The sequence below is a fragment of the Peromyscus maniculatus genome, chromosome 14 (genome assembly GCF_049852395.1).
Source record: "Peromyscus maniculatus bairdii isolate BWxNUB_F1_BW_parent chromosome 14, HU_Pman_BW_mat_3.1, whole genome shotgun sequence".
NCBI classification, from domain to species: domain Eukaryota; kingdom Metazoa; phylum Chordata; class Mammalia; order Rodentia; family Cricetidae; genus Peromyscus; species Peromyscus maniculatus.
Genome location: NC_134865.1, coordinates 77,673,439 through 77,692,801, shown reverse-complemented (window position 1 = coordinate 77,692,801; position 19,363 = coordinate 77,673,439). Strand labels below are relative to the sequence as shown.

At 49.1% G+C, this 19,363-nt stretch overlaps 1 long non-coding RNA gene across 1 annotated transcript; it reads right to left on the bottom strand.

Annotated features, from left to right (window-relative positions):
- Positions 1-8,122: 8,122 nt before the first annotated feature.
- LOC121822472 (uncharacterized) lies at positions 8,123-12,909 on the bottom strand. The gene is made up of 2 exons (XR_013044488.1): positions 12,398-12,909; positions 8,123-9,199 (listed from the first exon to the last, which is right to left on the bottom strand). It is a non-coding gene; the product is annotated as an uncharacterized LOC121822472 (long non-coding RNA).
- Positions 12,910-19,363: the final 6,454 nt, after the last annotated feature.

The following is a 19,363-nucleotide window of genomic DNA, read 5'->3' as shown; positions in this document are numbered from 1 at the left end:
TGAAAGCAGGGGCTGCAAGAACACATGCTTTCCTCTTCATTGGTCAGATGTGACTGTCCATGTTGGAAGTGCTCCATCACGTGGCCGGCATCAGAGGAAAACATAAAGGGGGAAGATAGATTGCTGCTCATAACATCGAGGTTTCAGTTCATGGTTGGCTGCCTCCACAGGGAAGAACATTGCGGCAAGGAGCACAGGAGAAAGCAAAGCTTCTCACCTCATGGCGGCCAGGAGACACACAGGCCTAGAGAAGTCAGGAACAAGCTGTGTCCTTCAAAGGTACCCCTAGAGACCCAACCCCTCCGACCAAGCCTTGCACCATCTCTCAGGAATGCCCTCCATTTACGTCTCTGCCAATGGGTCCATCCACTGAGGAACCTGACCTCTTACTATCTAGTCACTTCCAACAAGCCCATCAGCTGGCAGCAGAGTCACTGATACATGAGCCCTTGGGTACAGCTCAGGTTCAAACTGCAACACTGCCTGTCCTAGCCACGACATAAGGAGGAACCAGAGGAGGAGCAAAAGACAACCAGTGTACGAAAGAAGTTAATTAAAATTCCATTAAGTGTAAGTGATGTGACCATTTGATTTCCTACTGGAAAAAAAAATAGGAATAAAAGATACCCATGAAGTGGTTGGAATACTCATACATTCGCACACACATACACTTACAAGCACATACATATATACACATACCACGTATACATATACACACACATACACACACTGAAACATGCACACACAGCTTTCTTATACATACAATGACCAATTAGAAAATACAATAGAGAAAAATGTTATACTCACCAGAAGCCAAGCAACTGTAACAACCACATGGACAAACATGCAGAAATAGATACCAAGAGAAATGTGTGTGTCATGTTTGAACAATACTAAACTGTTCTTAGAAGCTGTGCTCCGCTATAGAAAGGCTTGTGTTTCTATACTTAAATGCTCGTGGTTAAGGGACTTGGATCAACAGACATGACTCTTGTGTGTGGTAATTTTGCAGCGGACTTGGTGATGCTTGGTGAAATGGCCGCATACTCTATCTACCCAGTAAGTATGCTTGGGACAACTCTTTCTCCATTAGAAATAATCCTCGAGCCTTACTGCATATTTTGTCTGTTGTTTTCACCCCAGGGACAAATACCTGAGATGCACAACTCGAGGAGAATTTCTTATTTTAGTTCATGGTTTTAGAGATTTCCATCCACAGTCCTTGCTCCATAGACTCTGGACCTGTGTGTGGAGAGGCAGAAAATGATCGTGGAGGGAGTACATGGTAGAGAAAGCAGGATGGACAGTAACAGAAAGGGGTAGGGTAAGATACAGTCCCCTAAATACACGCCCAAAGTGAGCAATTTCCTCCAATCAGGCTCTACCTCTCATAGTATGCTCTCAGATTTTCACTTCATCAGAGGATTAGTTGATCCAATTGAAACATCCTCATAGATCCACCCAGGCATGTGCTTTCCTAATCTGCTAGGTGGTTCTCAATCCAACCAAGTTGGAAACAGTGGTCCACCATCATGCATGCACAATAGATTCTAGTTAAACCTAAGGTCTAATAGTAAAGTTCTGATTAAGGGCCGAGTCTGCAAACTCTTCTAAGAGAGATAGAAAATATGGAAGCTATGAGGTGGACAGTCTCAGCCACTCCTCTGCTCCAGCCACATGGGTCCCTTAGCTGTTTCTGGACAGTCCAAGCATGCCTTCATCTCAGGTACATTGTCGTCCCCCTATCCCACCCTCCACCATATGCCCATGTCTGTTAAGTTCGTCCCCTAGAATTCTGTTTCAATGTTATTTTATCAGCAAGGGACTTCCTGGCCCCTATGGAAAGCTCAGATGGCAGTCAGCCTCTGCTACACAATATTTGCGCTGAGACATACTCTACAGGAACATAGTAGGAGGGACTCCATAGCTGAAAAAAGATAACAGATTAGCTCATCTAACAACTCATAAGGCCTTGGCCTTATGTTCCAAGGCCTCTCTATTGCTTGTGTTTTAATGCTTCCAGTTTCAGAAAGATTATCATGTTCAAAAGGATCTGTTCTTTCAATCTTTCCTCCATCCCACCCTCCATTCACTCATCCATCCATCTGCCCACCCACCCATTGGCAACCCACTCATCCTTTCATTTACTCATCCAGCATATCCTGCACACTCATCCCTCCTTCCATCCATCCAGTGCTTCATTACCCAAGACCACCCAAGTCCACTTATCCATCCATCACCAACTTATCCATCCGCCCACAGCACTAACCTCTATAGGGGAACATCTGTGTCCTAACCACAGTGCTGAGGCTTCGGAACTGAGCATATCTTAGCATATTTTCTTTGTCAAGAAAATCAGTCTCGTGAGCATAAACAAATAATAGCACACTGTGACAAAAGCTATCATGGAGTTCCTTTCAAATTTCTGTGGAAGAGAGGATGTGATGACATCCGGGAGTGTCAGAGTTTGGTCCCAACAGGGATGGCATTTGAGCTGGAAGCTGGAAAATGTCTGAAAGATTCTGTCCAAGCGGAGAGGAATGGAAGGATATCACAGCCAGAGGAAACAGAAAACTGAATACAGACATGTGTACACATAGCACGTTCAGAACATGGGATGGTGGAATTCGGGGGCTGGGGGATTGGGGGTAGAAGAAGAGGGCTAGAGAAAGACTCAGACAGAGGGCCAGGCAAGGTGACAAGAGATAAATCTGAAAGATTCTGCAGATCCCACAACATTGAAGTTTTGGTGAACAGTCATTCTCTAGAAATTTCTGTACAAAATATGCAAAGAATCCCCATGATGTTCTTACATTAATCTGTGCTGCCGGCTTGGGCTTAGATGCAGCTTTGCAGAATATATTTTTTAAAGTTTCATTACGCCACTGTACATCAAAATAGGCCAATATAAATTATAATACGGTCATGCCAGTAGGACTTGCAAACACAATATTTTAAGTTTGTTTTGCATTCCAAGACCCATAAAAATTATTCCGAATGGCTGTTTGCTTTTTGAAGCCAAATGAAAAGGTATTTGCAATTTGATTATTAACAAATCAAATCACTGATAGGATATTGGATTCGGTACATCTCGGACTGACTGAGAGCGAAAAATCCTCAGTGGTCCATTACATAGCATAGCTGCTTTATTGCTTCCATGTGTCATTAAGAATAAGCCACACAGCCAGCTCCAATTTTATTTTGATTTATTTTAACCTTTTCCTTGCTCTGAGGATTTTCCTCTAGGCCTTTTCCAGACATTGGAGTTTTTCTCTCACTGATGTTGTTATGGATAGAACCTGTTGAGTGGTTCATTAGATGCATAGAACAATGGGTAGATGGCTCAATGGAAGAACAGATGAATGAATAGGTGGATGGGTGGATGAATGGATGAAAGGATGATGGATGGGTGGATGGATGAATGGATTAGTGGATGATGGATGGATGGGTTGGTGGATGAATTGATGGATAGATGGGTTGGTGAATGGATGGGTGGATGAATAGATGAATGAATGAATGAATGGATGGATAGGAGATGGATAGATGATGGATGGATGGATGGATGGATGGATGGGTAGATGGATGGATGGATGGATGGGTGGATGGATGGATGGATGGATGGATGGATGGGTGAATGGACAGATTAATGGATGGATGGGTGGGTGGATAAATGAATAGATGGATGGATGGATAGATGGATGGATGGTGGATGAATGAGTGAAAGGATGGATTGATGGATGGATGGATGGGTGGATGGAAGGATAATGAATGGATAGGATGATGGATGGGTAGATGGGTGATGGATGGATGGGTGAACTGTGAATGGGCAGGTAGATGGATGGGATAATGGATGGTGAATGGATGGGTGGGTGCTGGGTGGGCATGGCAGCCTACCTGTAGTTCCAGGCCTTGAAAGTGGAGATTAGTGAAAGCCCAGAGCAAGATGGCTAGCTAGACTAACCATAACTCAGGGTTCAGTGAGATGCTCTGCATTCGTAAATAAGGTACAGAATGATTGGGAAACACTGTTTATGCCAACCCCAGATTTCTAGATGCACTGGCACATGTGTGCACCTGCACACATATGAACACACACATAAAAAAACAGGCAACAATTATTATCTTCATGGGTCTACTTACAGGCTGATCAACTCAGGGAGGGGGTTTATTTCTTTTTATTGTTTTCCTAGCAATGTGGTTCTTGCTTGGAGCCTCTGATGCCACTGTGTTCCACTGTCCACTGAGTGGGTTTGCATGATGCTATCCACACAGACACGTCTGCTGGTGGGGTTAGCCTAGCTGGACCGGATGGGGCCTAGTAAAACATCCCTCTACAGGCAGCCTACAGGAACGTGGAGGCCTCAAAATGGCTGGACTTCTTCCACAGTGCCTGGCTTTGCAAAGGAAGACGGAAGCTGCACAGCCCAGGCCTGGTCCTGAAGGAAGGAAGGCAGCATCCATGGGTCACCGGGAGTCAGCTTCTCTGATCTGTGAACATCAGAGGTGTGATACATTGGGAATCCTCTGTGGACGCTACAGTGGGCCGCTCAGTGCACTCCCCGTGATGCTTAGTCACTTGCAATCCCAGACAATATGGAGGCCAGCCTACACCATGGCACCGCCTGCTCTGCCCTCCTCACACACACTTCCATCCTACCCGCCAAGCTAGCCTCAAATACCTTCCAAGTGTGCTACCTCCAGCTTCCCTCTCCTACTCAGGGGCTGTCCCCCTCCCGAACTCCTCAGCTCTGGTGACAACTGTCAGAAAGACCTGGGTAGACCCAAGCCATTGCAGAGACTCAACACTCCACTCCAACAACTCGGGAAACTGAGGCACAGCCAGGCAACACTCAGTGAGTCACTGAACTTCAGGAAAGCGCCAGAGTGTCCATCATCATCTCTCTCATACAATGGGCGCTGTACACCCATGTCTTCTGAACTGACCATAAATTCAAGGTTCCCTCTGGCATCCCTGGACCTTTTGCCCAGAGCTTTTGCAGGCCAGGGCAGACCTTCAGCTCTTGGCATCTAATGCTAATTTTACACTGAGAATTTCCCAGGCCTCCTCTGTTCTAAGCCAATGTCTAGTCCCTGGGAGTCAACCCTCTGCCTGATAAGACAGCATGGACAAGAAGGACAAGAAAAAGGCATAGGAGCTGGGCTTGGTGGTGCACACCTTTAATCCCAGCACCCGGGAGGCAGAGGTAGGCAGATGTCTGTGAGTTTGAGGCCAGCCTGGTCTACATAGTGAGTTCCAGGATAGCCAGGGTTACATAGTGAGAACCTGTCTCATAAAAACAAAATAAATAAATACAAATAAAATAAAATTTAAAAAGAGAGAGAAAAAGAAAAAGCTATAGGAAGGAACATAAAAGCAACCCAGGGCCTGGTCATGAGCATACTTGGTTACTTGGTTTCCGCCATTCTGCCCCCATGAGAACGGATGCAATGAATACACCTCCTGCTAAGTGAGTGGTTTTGAAGCTATGATGCAGGCCATAGGGCTTTGAGGACAAGTGAAGTCCTGCGTAAGTATCTAGATTCCAGTGTGCTGACAGGGTGAGGAGGCAAATGCAGAGACTTCTCAAAACAGCCGCCACCCTCCCTCCTCTGCCCCCTGCCCTTGACCACTCCCACAACGTCCTCCAAGCCCATAGGATGAACAGCCCCACCCAAAGTCACCCATCACAGCCCATGGCTGAGGGGGAATTGGACTTCTCAGACTCCATCCCTCATCACCATCCCCCCAACATTAGCCCCAAGTGGGGAAAGAGACATGACTAATTGTGCCCACAGTTGCCTCCTGGCATGGACAATTAGCCACCTGCATCTAATTCTGAGGGACCCAGAGGCTAATTGCATCTGCCAGACCTCACGGCTCTGTGGTGTGTGTGTGTGTGTGTGTGTGTGTGTGTGTGTGTGTGTGTGTGTGTACACGTGCACCCTTACCAGCAGCACCAAAGCTGCCAAAGCGTGTGGGTGTTACTGCATTTAACATCTGCTAAGAGCCTGCTGGCCCCTGAACATAAAGGGACCATGCCACGACATTGTCCTTCCCAGAGGAAGAGGGACAATGAGGCATTCATTCACTGTGGAATGAGCAAAGCGCAGCTTTCCTCTGACTGGCTGAGGAGGGGGGGTTCACTTCCGGTTCTGGGCAGCTACTGTGATCACAGCCACCTGCTCAGGCTCCAGACTCTCGTCTGCTCCCACCTCTCCCCTCCCTCTGTTGAGCTCTACTTTAAGGTAGAGACATCGGGCAGGGTGGGTGCCCCTCCCACCCCTCCCACCCCCAGCTCGGGCCTAGGCACACCGGAGGTGCCTGTTCGATGATCGTGTTTGCAGAAAGATGAAGGAAAAAAGAAGAGCACCCCCTTCCTTCTTCAGGGCATCAGTAGGTCTCTGCTTTATGAAGCAGGGTACTCTACTTCATTCTCGCTCACATCCTGACCCAGCAGCAAGGAGCTCCCCCAAGGGGTTTGTATCTGTACTGGGCCTGAATCCTTTTCCTCTTCTGCCACTGTGACCTGAGCCCAGCATAGATCCTGACTTTGGCCTCCATTCCTCTTCCACAAGTCACCTTTCTATGGCCGCTGAGGACGCTGACACCATCTGGAGTCTTCTATGGGACCCCCATTTCTCAGCCCCTCTCTGCTGCCTTTAGCAAGTGTGCCTAGGGATTTCACCAGACCACACACACACACACCCTGCCTTCCATCAGGAAGGCTACCTCCTCTCTGCCACATGCCTGACTTTCCACCGGATGCCACTGTCCTCTCCCACAGAGACCTGAGCCTAATGTGGCTCCACTGGTCTGCAGCGGAGTCTGCCCTCACAGCAGGGAAGTGGTTGCTGAGGTCAGAGTTGCCATCTTGCTAGGCAAAACTCTCCAATCGCAGTGGCCTCCTGCAACAGCATACCCCCATCCAACATGGGTGAGGTCACTCTGGTTTGTGCATTCATTCAGCCACCCCCACGGCTCCATCAACTCGCAGGTGAATGAAGAAAAAAAGTCTGGGGGATCGGATTGTAGGACGGGTTTCCATGGCCATGTAGGAAGGGCATCCTGTACATCATTTTTTCCTACATCCCATTGGTCAGAACTCAGACATATGGCATCCCTTAACTACAAAGGAGCTTGGGATTTGTAGTTCACAAATGTTCAGGGTGTGTGTGTGTGTGTGTGTGTGTGTGTGTGTGTGTGTGTGTGTGTGATTTGTTTGGTGAACGATGACCTAACACCATATCTAGAACCCCAACCGTAAAGCAAGCAAAGGATTAGGTATTTCCTCTGTGCTGCAGCCTGGATGCAATGTCTCTCAGGGGCTCAAGTCTTGGAAGTCTGGTCCCCGTTGTGGTGATATGAGGCATGAGAATCTTCAGCGATGAAGCCTAAGCGAGATCCTTCTATCACAGGAGGCCCGTCTCAGAAGGGATTAAGGACCCGCTCAGGAGATACTCCCGAAAGAGCCCCTTGTTACAGAAGCCGGAGTTTGATCCCTGATTTCTTCTCTGGCTTCCTGTTTTGAGATGGGATCACCAACTCCTGTACCGCTCCCGCTCAGGTAACACTGTCTCACCAGATGCACAGGGACACAGCCGCCTTGCCCTTGAGTCCCAGGAACCTTCCTTGGCCCCGTGTCAGTTTCCACCTGTGTTACTGTAACAAAATGCCTGAGAGAAGCACCTGAAGAGGGAAAGATTTGTTCCGGTTCAGTACATCATGGCTGGAAAGCCATGGTGGGCGGAGCTAGAGGCAGCTGGTCACGCGTGCCCACGGGCGGGCTGGTGGTGTTCAGCCTGCTCTCTCCTTTGTATGTAGTCTAGGACCCCAGGCTGGGGGCTCACCATGCCCTTTCCTTTCCAGCTCTCTGGAAATGCCCTCGTGGCCACATATATAGTTGTATTTCCATGGTGACTCTGAATACCATCAAGTTAACAATGCGGAGGAGCCATCGCAGGCCCCATGAGGGCAGAATATATATCCCTTCTGCCTCCTTGGGATTTTTGTCCCAGTTGTGAGACTTGCTTTATAGCTTGTGGGACATTAGCAGGGATGCTGGCTAGCGGGTGGGCTTCTTCTCTGTTGGTTAAAGATCTGGAAGATGGGAGAACATCCCAGTGCAAAGTCTAAGTGTCTATTGGCAAGTGCATTGACCCCTCCGGCAGAGGAAAGGTTGATGATTCTGGGTAGGGGAGGTGCCAGGCGTTTCTACTGGGTTTGAATACCACCCTGGCGATTTTCTTCCTCCCTCTATTGGTCTTAAAGTGTCCATGTCCACGGCTCCCTTCTGGTATGTGGATTGGGCCCCCTGTTTCTGTCTGTAGACATAAAAATAGCTGTTGGGTGGTTGGGGATCTGTCAACAGTCAGGGTGGAGATTTGCTTCCCTTTGTGGTGTTGTAATAACCGAGACGGGGGATGGGGGGGGGAGTGGGGTGGGGTGGTTAATGGGGAAAGGGGAAAAAAGGGAACTTGAGGCAGAAAAGGGAAAAATGGAGGTTTATCTCCGTTCTTTCTTTGTCTTTTCTGCCCCAGCCCATGGCTCCTGTAGGCGAAGCTGGGCAGCTGGGATGGAAGTGTGAGAAGCACCAGAACACTGGAGTTTACTGGCCTCTCCACCTAAACCATCTCACAGAGAGCTTCTAGCCGGTGGCTGTTTCCTCTTCAGCCCAGTAACACTCAAAACAAAACCACAATCCCACCGTGGTTTGCAGGATCTCATTCTCACAGAAAGGGTGGCGGTACTTCAGAGAAGTCAGCTGGCTGGTGCCGTCCTGCTCACAGGGGTCACGCGAAACGAAACCATAATTCCAGGAAGCAGTTCCCAAACTTGTTTGGCCACGATGTGTTATTTAAATGACACTGTTTTGTCAGGGTGCCAACGGAGGCCCACACGGTGTCACTTAAATGGAAGGAGACGGCAAAAAAATATAGCCTCGTAGTAGAATTAATTGCGGTGAGAAGTGATCAAAATTTGATCCATATGCTTAATAAAAAGTAAACATTGAGTAATTGCACCAATAAATGTTAAAATTACGAGATGAAAGGCGTAACAAAGATAGGCAATTGTCAACCAGGAGGCCCACAGCCTGGCAATGGGTAGGAGAACCGCAGAGCCTGTTGCCGACTGTCATACTTCCTACAGAAGGTGATCTTCCATGTGACTTCCAACCGCTGTCATCAGGTTCGGGAGACCCTGTCCCAAACAGACAATTACATGTGAGAAGAGACCCTCCTCCGGGCTGTAGGCTCCCGTCTCCCCACCACCATCCTCAGCCCCAGAGGCAGTTCCTACAACCAGGGGCATTTTCTGTACAAGAGACCCATTACAGAGACCAAGCAGGCATGCGGGGAGGGTGGCTCGGTCAGCAAAGTGCCTGCCTTGCAACCTTGAGGACCTGAGTTCAATCCTCAGCACTCATGTAAAAAGCAGGGCGTGGCAGTGTGCGCTTGTACTCCTGGGGAGGGGAGGTGCGACAGGGGGATTCCTGGAGCTTGCTGACCAGCCTAGTCAACTAGGAAAGTTCCAGGCCAATGAGAGACTGTCTCCAAAACAAACAAAAACAAAAATAAATAAATAAATAAATAAATAAATAAATAAATAAATAAATAAATAAACAAGATGGACAGCTCCTGAGAATGACAGGCAAGGTTATCCTCTGGCCTCTCCACACACATTGGTGCACACTCACTCACATGAGCGTACACCCATACACACATGCATAAATGCACACACATGCATGCACATGCGCACACAGGCAGATCAGGTCATTTCTAGGATTAAATGGGACCCAGGGGCTGTGGCTCCAGAGCCCATGTCCCTGTTCCGCTGTCCCGCCTCTTATGGTCTATCATTAATGCTATATATTTTTCCACCTTTGGAACACTCGTGAGCATCTCCTAGAGGCTTTGTGTGTCACAGGACAGAGTTTGGCAAATGGCATTTGAGAGGCAGGGACAAACTATTTAGCGCTGCCATCGGCTGTTCTAAACCACATATTGATTGACTAAATCTCTCCCCTCCTCTGACTTTCTTTTTCCAAAAGAATAGCTTACAATTAAAACACACACACACACACACACACACACACTAAGGTTCACTTAGATCAAGCTGGGAGGGCAATGACACTGTCCTCCAGGTAATGCCCCAGAATCACAACCCACCGCCATCTCTGAACTTCCTCCCCCACCCCCAGAGTCTGCAGGCAAGGACAGCTGGCCATGCCGTCCTTACTCTCTGGAGCTGGGATCCAAATGGATGTCAGGAGAACCAGTTTTTCTTGGCCCGGTGCCCTGGGATGCATTTGTCAGAGGGACATCTGCGTGAGTGGCACTGAGCAGGGTAACGAGCTAGATACCCAATAGTCACTGGATAAAGCAATTCTGTGATACTTCTGGGGTGGCTCTTCAGACACCCTGAGTGACTTCGGCGAAGGACATGTATTCACGTCTCAACGAGGCAATTATGGGTTGTGGAGATTAAGACAAAAGAGTCCACGGAGCGAAGCTGCACCTCAGGCTGCCTCCAAACCTCCCCACTCAGAAAGAGCTCCCCCTGGCCTTGCTCAAGGGTCTACAAGCTTCCGCCCCCAGTCACCTGCTTTGTCATCCTCTGCCACACCGTGACTGTCCTCAACCGGATCTGAGTTCCTCTTGCTCGTTGAGAGGACGCCTTCCATCCTTCTAGACTACAGAAACAATCTCCTTGTCCCCCTTGCTCAGCTCCAGCCCCTGATACATGATGGGTGCTTGTAACGTGGAAGAGACAGGTCCCCACAGGATCGTGAATTTGATCTCTTGGTGCCCTGTTGGTGGCGTTGTTTGGGAAGGTTATAGGACCTTTGGGATGTGGAGCCTGGCTGGAGGAAGCGTGTCACTGGGAGGAGGGGGGCTTGGAGAGTGTATAGTCTCATCCCTCTTCCAGTTCGCTCTCTGGCTCCCTGGGTGATGAAATGGGATCAGCCAGCTTTCCTCTTGGTGGCCTGCTGACATGCCAGCCTATCCATGATGGATTTACCCTCCGGAACCACAGGCAAAAATCAACTCTTTCTTCCTGAAGCTGCTTCTGATCATGGTGTTTTATCACAGCAAGAGAGAAGTAACTAATACAGTCTTTGATAAACAGTTATTGCAGGGTAAAGGAATCCTTTCAAAATGAAAAAAATAAAAATAATGGGGCAGGGTGATGGCTCAGTGGATATCTTAATCTTCATTCCCCCATAATTGCACTGACCACTAAGCTTGATGAGCGGAGTGCAAACCCTGGGACCCAAATGGTAGAAGAGAATCTAATCCATCACGTTGTCCTCTGACCGCCACATGTACGACGTGGCACACAGTCATGCTCCCACGTAAGCACAATAAAGAAACAAATGTAACAAGAATTTTTTGTTTGTTTGTTTTTGGAGACAGGATTTCTCTATGTAGCTTTGGTACCTTTCCTGGAACTCACACTGTAGCCCAGACTGGCCTTGAACTCATAGAGATCCGCCTGCCTCTGCCTCCCGCATGCTGGGATTAAAGGCATGCACCACCACGCAGAAAAAAAAAATTTTAAGAAATGAAAAATGAGCCAGGCAGTAGTGGATCTCTGTGAGTTTGAGGCCAGCCTGGGCTACAGAGTGAGTTCCAGGAAAGGCACAAAGCTACACAGAGAAACCCTGTCTCGGAAAAAAAGGAAAAGAAAAAGAAAAAGAAAAAAAAAAGAAAGAAATGAAAAATGATAAGTCCTTCCTACTAACCTCCTGGTCCCCAAAGTCAAATTCCACTTCCTGTTCTCTGTACTTCCTCTTGCCTGCCCTCACGGGTCGTTGATATTGACTGTCAACTCGATAGGATCTACAGTTGCCGAGGAGGCAAACCTCTGGGCATGTCTGCAAGGTACTTATTTTTTTAGATCAAATTAATTGAGGTGGGGAGACCTGCCCTAAAGACAGACAGCACCACTCCATGAGCGGTGGGTGGGGTGGGTCGGGGGTGGAGTGGAGGGAGTCTCAGACTGCATAAAAAGAGAAAGAGGCCTGAGCACCAGCATTCCCAGGCTCCTGCTGCCTTCCCCACCACGATGCAAGGCGTCCCCTCACACTGTAGGCCAAAGTTAAGCCTGCCTCCCTTAAGATGCTTCTTCTGCACTTGGCGGCAGCCATGGGAGAGCAATAGCCCTTGCCTTTCCAAACCCCGGAACACTATCCCCTCTGGGAGCTTCGCCCCCAACAGAAATGAACCCCATCTTCTCCAGGTCTCTATGGCAGCCAGCATAGACTGATGCTCACGGTGGATTAAAGACAAACAAACAAACAAACAAACAAAAAAAAGCACAGGCTCTAACATGGGGAAGCCTGGCTTCCAGGGGCTCAGGAAGCCGCTTCGTCAGGAGTCGCCTCCATTTTCTCACCCATGCAATGGAAAGCGGGGTACGAAGCAAACAGGATGGTTCCGGATGTTGTGAGGTATCCGTTGACCTACCTGGCTGCTCTGCGGGGAGCCTCACGGCCCGGTGCTATGTAGATTCGCCTGGCACCCCCCAAAAAGTGTCTGGCAGGGACCTAGCTTGGGGTGGTGAACGAACCCGGGGGTTTCAGTGTGAGGGAACTGGACAGCCGGTGCCAATGGTCTCAAACTCGGGTTCCCTGGGCAATACTCACAAATACCCAGAACTAACTTCCAACACTCAAATTTCTTTGATGTCATGGTTCTAAGTATAGCAATAACCTTTTGGTTTTAAATAGAAATCAGAGAGCCGAAGACAAGCAAGGAAAGTCTTCCAAGATATCCAGGCCCAACTGTGGGGTTCAGGCAGGGCACCGAGCACCGCGGGGGGCCTGTCTGACAAACCTCCAACGGAATCCAGAGTTCTCGAGAGTGAGGTCTAAACACCGGCCCCACCACACACAGGCACAGCCTGGGCCCAGAAGATGATGAGCGAAAATGAAGAGCACCTCAGGGGACCCTCCCACAGACAGTCTGTCACCCAGTGATTCTGCCATTCCGTCTCAAAGTTTAATTAGAGAGTCGCTTTCCAACGCTTAGATGCAATTAACCCCCCGGAGCCGTCCTGGTGACGCCGTAACTGACACGGGCCGCAGATGCCCGCCGTGGCTCTCAGAATCACAGATTGGAAGGGATTCTCAAGCAGGAAGATAAGTGACAAAGATCTGGGGTTTTCAGGAGAAAACTTACTTCCTAAGAGTCAGATGGAACAGGCCTCTCCCATCTGAGAGACTAACTTTCCCCTGGAGGCCCCCTTCATGACAAACAGCCCTCCTCCAGCACAGACAGTCCTGACTTCCCTGTGGAGGAAGAGTCAGGGCCTCCAAGCTGTGCCTCTAGACTGGTGCTCAGTGAGCTATGCGCGCGCATCCTCCTGGCCCGCCCGGCGTGATTGCTACTGCACTGGTCTTGTTTCCCGTTAACTCATTTAGAGAGCAGAGACCGCTCTGTTCGCTTTTCCCCGGGGTTGTACACGATGTTCATGTACAAGATGGCCCAAGGTCAAAAAGAACTCCAAGGGTTCCAGACAAATTTCAGAGCAATTTGTCTACGGGAATGACCTTTTAAAGCCAGACATATCAGTCGGGTGATGGCGCAAGCCTTTAATCCCAGCACTCGGGAGGCAGAGGCAGGCGGAGCTCTGTGAGTTGGAGGCCAGCCTGGTCTACACAGCGAGTTCAAGGACAGCCAGGGCGGTTACACATAGAAAGAAACCCTGTCAAAACAAACAAACAAACAAAAAACCCATACTGTAATTATTTGCTCTTACAGTATCCCCATGATGTGAGCAGAAAGGGAACTAGAGTGTCCACGGAACTCACATGCAAGGACACTGAGCCCAGGGGGGTGTATCTCATGTCACACAACTCATTAGAACAGAGATAAGAGTCAGGAGTCCAGCTTTAGGTCTCCAGCCATATAGTCTATCCACTAAGATTTTGTGTTTCCTATACATGTTTTATTGGAACACCTACTGTGTGCTGTGTCTGCTTAAATGTGTTCTTATTTTTAATCTACTTTAGTCTTTCAAAAATATTTAATTTGCCGGGCGGTGGTGGCGCACGCCTTTAATCCCAGCACTCGGGAGGCAGAGGCAGGCGGATCTCTGTGAGTTCGAGGCCAGCCTGGGCTACCAAGTGAGTTCCAGGAAAGGCGCAAAGCTACACAAGAGAAACCCTGTCTCGAAAAACCAAAAAAAAAAAAAAAAAAAAAAAAAAAATATTTAATTTATTTTTATTTTATGTGTACGAGTGTTTTGTCTACATGTATGTATACCAGATGTGTGCCTGGTGCCCAAGGAGGCCAGAAGAGGGCATCGGACCCCCCTGAAACTGGAGTTACAGAATGTTGCAAGACATCATGTGAGTGTTGGGAATTAAACCTGGGTCCTCTGAAAAAGCAGTCTGTGCACCTAACTGCTGAGCTACCTCTCAAGCCCCAGCTTACATATGCTCTTATGGAGTAACCACTGTGTATTGTTCTTACTTCTATATGTTCTTAAGGAGCACCTGCCGTGTGCTGTGTTGTCACATATGTGCTTATGAAATACCCACTATACAACGGGCCCCGTGGATTCAGTCCTCACAGGATGCCCTGCAGGGAATTCTAAGTTTAATAAATAAGTCAGATACAAATGCAGACATCAAACAGAAAAGCTGAAGGATCCCAGAGCTGGGCCCAACCTAAGATGAGGCAGAGAAGCTGGGTATGGGAGTACTCAGCAGAGCTAGGAAGACGGGGGGCACAAGGTGGTTCCTGGAGGACAAAATTTAAGGAGCATTTGCTAGTGATGCTCCCAGCAAGCCTTGGCTCTGCTGCTGCGGAGTATTCAGCACCAGCTTCTCTGAGGAGAAGAAACTTTTCATAGTGCTTACCCATGCCCATTCCTGCAGTGTAAAGACCTCCACAAGAGCTAACAGCCCCCGTATGGGGGTCCCTGAAGAGCTGGGAGAGATGCTCATGTGGGCTCTCACAAGCAGGCACATGCTGGTGAAAGCCATTGCCTGCTCAGGCCTGCCACAGCAGTGACATTCAGAGGCAGAGGTAGTGACAGACGGACATAGAGGCGAGATGTGAATGACAGAGTCACAGGCAGAGCTGAGGGCGGGTTGGTTCTTGGTGAGCTGCACCGTCCAAAACTGCAGTTACTAGCCATATGTTGATTTGTCAATTAAAATTAATTAAAATGCAGCTTCAATTGCTCAGTCGCCCTGGACACATTTCAAAAGTGCTCACTGGTCACATGTGGTGGGTGGCTGTCATAATGGGCGGCACAGTTAAGGGACATTTCTATCATGGTCCAATGTCCTGCTGGACAGCAGGGAATGGGGGAGGGGGACACAGAAGGTGAGAGGTCATGGGAAATGAACTCTCTCGGCTTCCGTTTTCATCGTGAAGGGTCAGCTCAGATGAAGGACAGACTGAGTGAGGGTGTAGAGGCATGCCACATCTGTGGAATTTACAGCCCTGGAACACAGTGAGTGCTCATGCATACACCCAGCATTTGGGGGCAGCTGTGGGACAATGAGCATGCTCTGGGGCATGCCTGTCCACACACAAACCTTTTTACGGCAAGAGAAACCAGGAGTTGTGACTAGGGTTGAAATAAGTAGACGGGGGGGGGGGGGGGGGGGGGCTGGTCCCAATTAAAACCACAGGTCGGAAGGAGCCTTCATGCTTTATCAACATTAAAGAACTAGTCAGTCCCGGGCTGGCGAGGTAGGCAGTGCTGGTGAAGATGCTTGATGCTAAAACTAAACCTGATGGCCCAAGTTCATTCCCTGGGACCCACAGAGTGGAAGGACAGGACTCCTACAAGTTGTCCTCTGACCTACACACACACACACACACACACACACACACACACACACACACACACACACACACCATAGTAGTCCCATGCCTCACTCATAATTAATTAAATGTAACTGTAAACATTAAATAAAGAAACCAACAGAATCTGTGACAGCCGGTATGGCAGGAAGTGGCCATGGAGCCCAGCACTGCCCAGTTCATGGGATGCAGGCCGTTTCCCCAAACCCACACCCTGTCCCTCATCTCCATCCCTCCTCTGCACCTCATAGCTCCTGACCATCCTGGGGCTGGGACTTCATCCCTTCTCTCTTCCTTCTCAGGGGCTTGCTGTTCTCAAAGGAGACAGAGGGGTCGCTGTTTTACTCCGTCTGAAAGTAAAGGGCACGCTTCCTCCAGAAGGACCGGCGGCGGAAGGGAAGTTGGGGGAGGAAGAAATCACCCTTTGTTCCCGCGTTCAGACGTTTCCTGTGTGCACCTGTGTTCAGTCTTACCAGGATGGGCTCTGGGTCCGGCCTGAGTCCTGCTTTCTGGTGGCCACTCCACGGCCTGCTTCTCCTTGGACTGGCACTAACTCGTACAGCCAAGACTGCCCTGGAGCCATCTACATGAGATGGCAGCGGACTCGGTCACCTACTGTCCACTGTTGTTGGACATTTAGGGATTTCTGTATCTCCAAGATTCCTTTATGCTCCTGTAGTTTGACTCTTTGAAAAAAAATATTACATTTATTTATTAATTTATTATTATGAAAGGCCGGGTATGCAAGCCTTCTGGCGTCCTGTGCAGGTCAGAGAACAAATTGCTGAGTAGGTTTTCTCCTTTAGCTGATGAGCTATCTCATAGGCCTATGATTAACATTTTTGGGTCCAAAATATTTTTTTAACCTTTCATATTATTTCTTTGGGCTGGATTCCAAGAAGTGGCATTACTGATAATATGTAAAAAGTTCTTGCTATGAATTGCCAAATTTCACTCTAAAGGGCATTGAGTGTTGCCTCCCCCCTCCCCCATCTCCCTCTCTAGTCTCACCAGCCTTACTTTTTTCTGTTTTCTCCCACTCCCTCGGCCGGTGTGGCCACTGCTTGTTCGATCTTCCTCAAATCAACCTTTGCAAAGTCGCAGAAAGGACAGAAACCAAGCAAACTCCACACTGATGTGAGAAAGACACCGGAACCTGCAGAGGGTTCCTGCGGACGGCCAGTTGCGGGGTCCCCTAGCCTGTGTCTCCTTCCTTCATTCAACATGTTTTAGTCGTGAAGGATGAGAGACAGGCTGAAACGAAAGGCTGAAATGTAAAGGAAAAGTACGCGGCAAAGAGAAAACAGGAATCCCGCGCCCTGTGGTGGGAGGCCACGGAGGGACCTAGAAGGGGGCGTTATGAGAGAGGGGAACAAGAACACTCAGGAAAGGAAGTCCTGTGATTCGGGACACCCCAGACTTCCCAACAGGCGACAAACACAAGCACCGACCGAGCTGAGGGAGCAGGCAGGAGATGGGTACACAGAGCAGGGACTGCCTGGCACTGCGACCTTCTCGAGCCGGGGGAAACGCAGGCTGAGAGCTAGGACGGAAGCGGTTGGTGGCTCACCTGGAGCATACCCACCCCGAGCTGCGGGGGGCAACACAAAAGGGGGTCCTCGGACATGGAAAGAGCGGCCCAAAACGTGCAATTTAACATCTCCCACTGCGAGGTTACAGGGGCGCCATGCAATTGCATGCGTCCGACTCCAGGAGCTCCCTGAGCAGGGCGCTCTAGGTGCACCCGGCCTTTCGGGTGCATCCAGCAACGGGGTGCATCCCACATCCTCTCCTACCACACAGGATTGCAGGCAGCCTAGCTGTACCGCAGCAGCTCTTGGCGATCCCAGATACTAACGCTAGAGGGCGCGCAAGGGTTGTCGCACCGTGGGGTCCTGGAGCATCGGGGAAGTCTGGGGGCGGGCGGGGGTTAGGGGTGCTGGGCTGTTTAGGGGCGCTGGGTTGCGGAAGCAGCCCAAGTGGATGATTGGGGGGACCATGCAGACAGTTGTCGAGTGCCTTATTTGTTGTTGTACCTGAACTAGATCTTTGCAAGATTGAAACAAGTCGCGAGAAACAGAGAGAATGGGCAAAGGCAGACAGAGCTGTTCTAGTGCCCCCCAACCTCCAACCGTGGTCTCCGAAACTTAAGGGGAGAAACACCCCGATTCCACCAGTACTTAGGCGCTCGCGCGCGCGCGCGCGCGCACACACACACACACACACACACACACACACACACTCCACTTTCGTGTGTGTGGGGGGGCAAACTTTAAAAGGCTTTTAAGCAAAAAAAGGAAAAACGAGGTTGCACGAGGCTGAGGTACTTGAAATGATTTTTGTGTTGCAAATTGCTATGCTTTTACTGAGGGCTGATGAAAATAAATGAAGCGCCTCTCCCTCTTTTCGCTAATAAATGAAATGAAAAAAAGCACCATTATTATGCCACCTGCTTCTAATTCCTAATTGTGGTAACTTAATTTTCAGATTGTTGTAACTGCTTGCTACCACAGGCGCCTGAGCAAAAGGAAAAAAAAAAAAGTATGGAAGGCCGGTTGGGTCTCTTTTGGCAGATGAGGCAGAATGCGCACAGGCTTGGGTTTTTATCTGGTTCTTCCATTAAGATGTCTATATTGCATTTTGAGAGGACATCATTCTTCGCTTTCTTCAGCAGCCCAAGGGGTGCTCGGAAGGAAAGAAAGAGTATGCATTGCTCCATACACGGCGGGTATGGTAAAGCCCACGTTTCCCCACACTGAGACTGAATGCTGTTTCCTCTAAAAGGAGGAAGTGTCACTTTCTATAAACTGGTGACGGGCTGCCTTCTGTGAACCTTGCAACCCCACAGCTGAGGACTGGACTTAGTGGTAGGTCCCTCTGGATGGTGACCCTGCTTACCGAGGGTGGAGCTGAGATGAGTGGCCCCCTTGCTTTGCAGGTTGCTCCCTGCCCTCTGAAACCCTTAGGCAGAGTCCTGACATAAAAATCTCTCCTGTGTCAAATAGACATTAGCAGATTCACAGCACAACTTCACTGAAGTCAAGTGCTCCGTTTATCTTTGTAACCTAATTCCAAGTTCAGACTAAGCTTTCTGTTTGAAAGTCCTGGGGTTATAGGGCACATTGAGAAGCATTAGAAAGTCGCAGAGAGGTATGCGCTTTCAGAAAGAACGCATTTCCTTGGTACTATTTTAAAAGGGTAGAATACTTCTTTACATGCAACATATTTTTCTTCTCTGGTTTATTCACTCAGCTAAGTTCATATATAAGACTAATAACAGCTGAAGCCAGAACAACCTGCCCATGTTGTTACCTTCATCAGAAAGCGAGAAAACACCTTCTGCGGTGAAATCAAGGAAATACTGACTGCCATGGCCTCCCGGCTTCTGAGTCCCTTGCACTGGGGACCATTGTCCTTTATGCCTGTAAATGGAAATAGGTTGTAAAATGTGGGTCGAATGGTATTACACCCATTCTGGAAGAGAGAGATGCTTATTGTCTAGAGATAGCAGCCAGACTCCCCACCCAGTTGAAAGGAC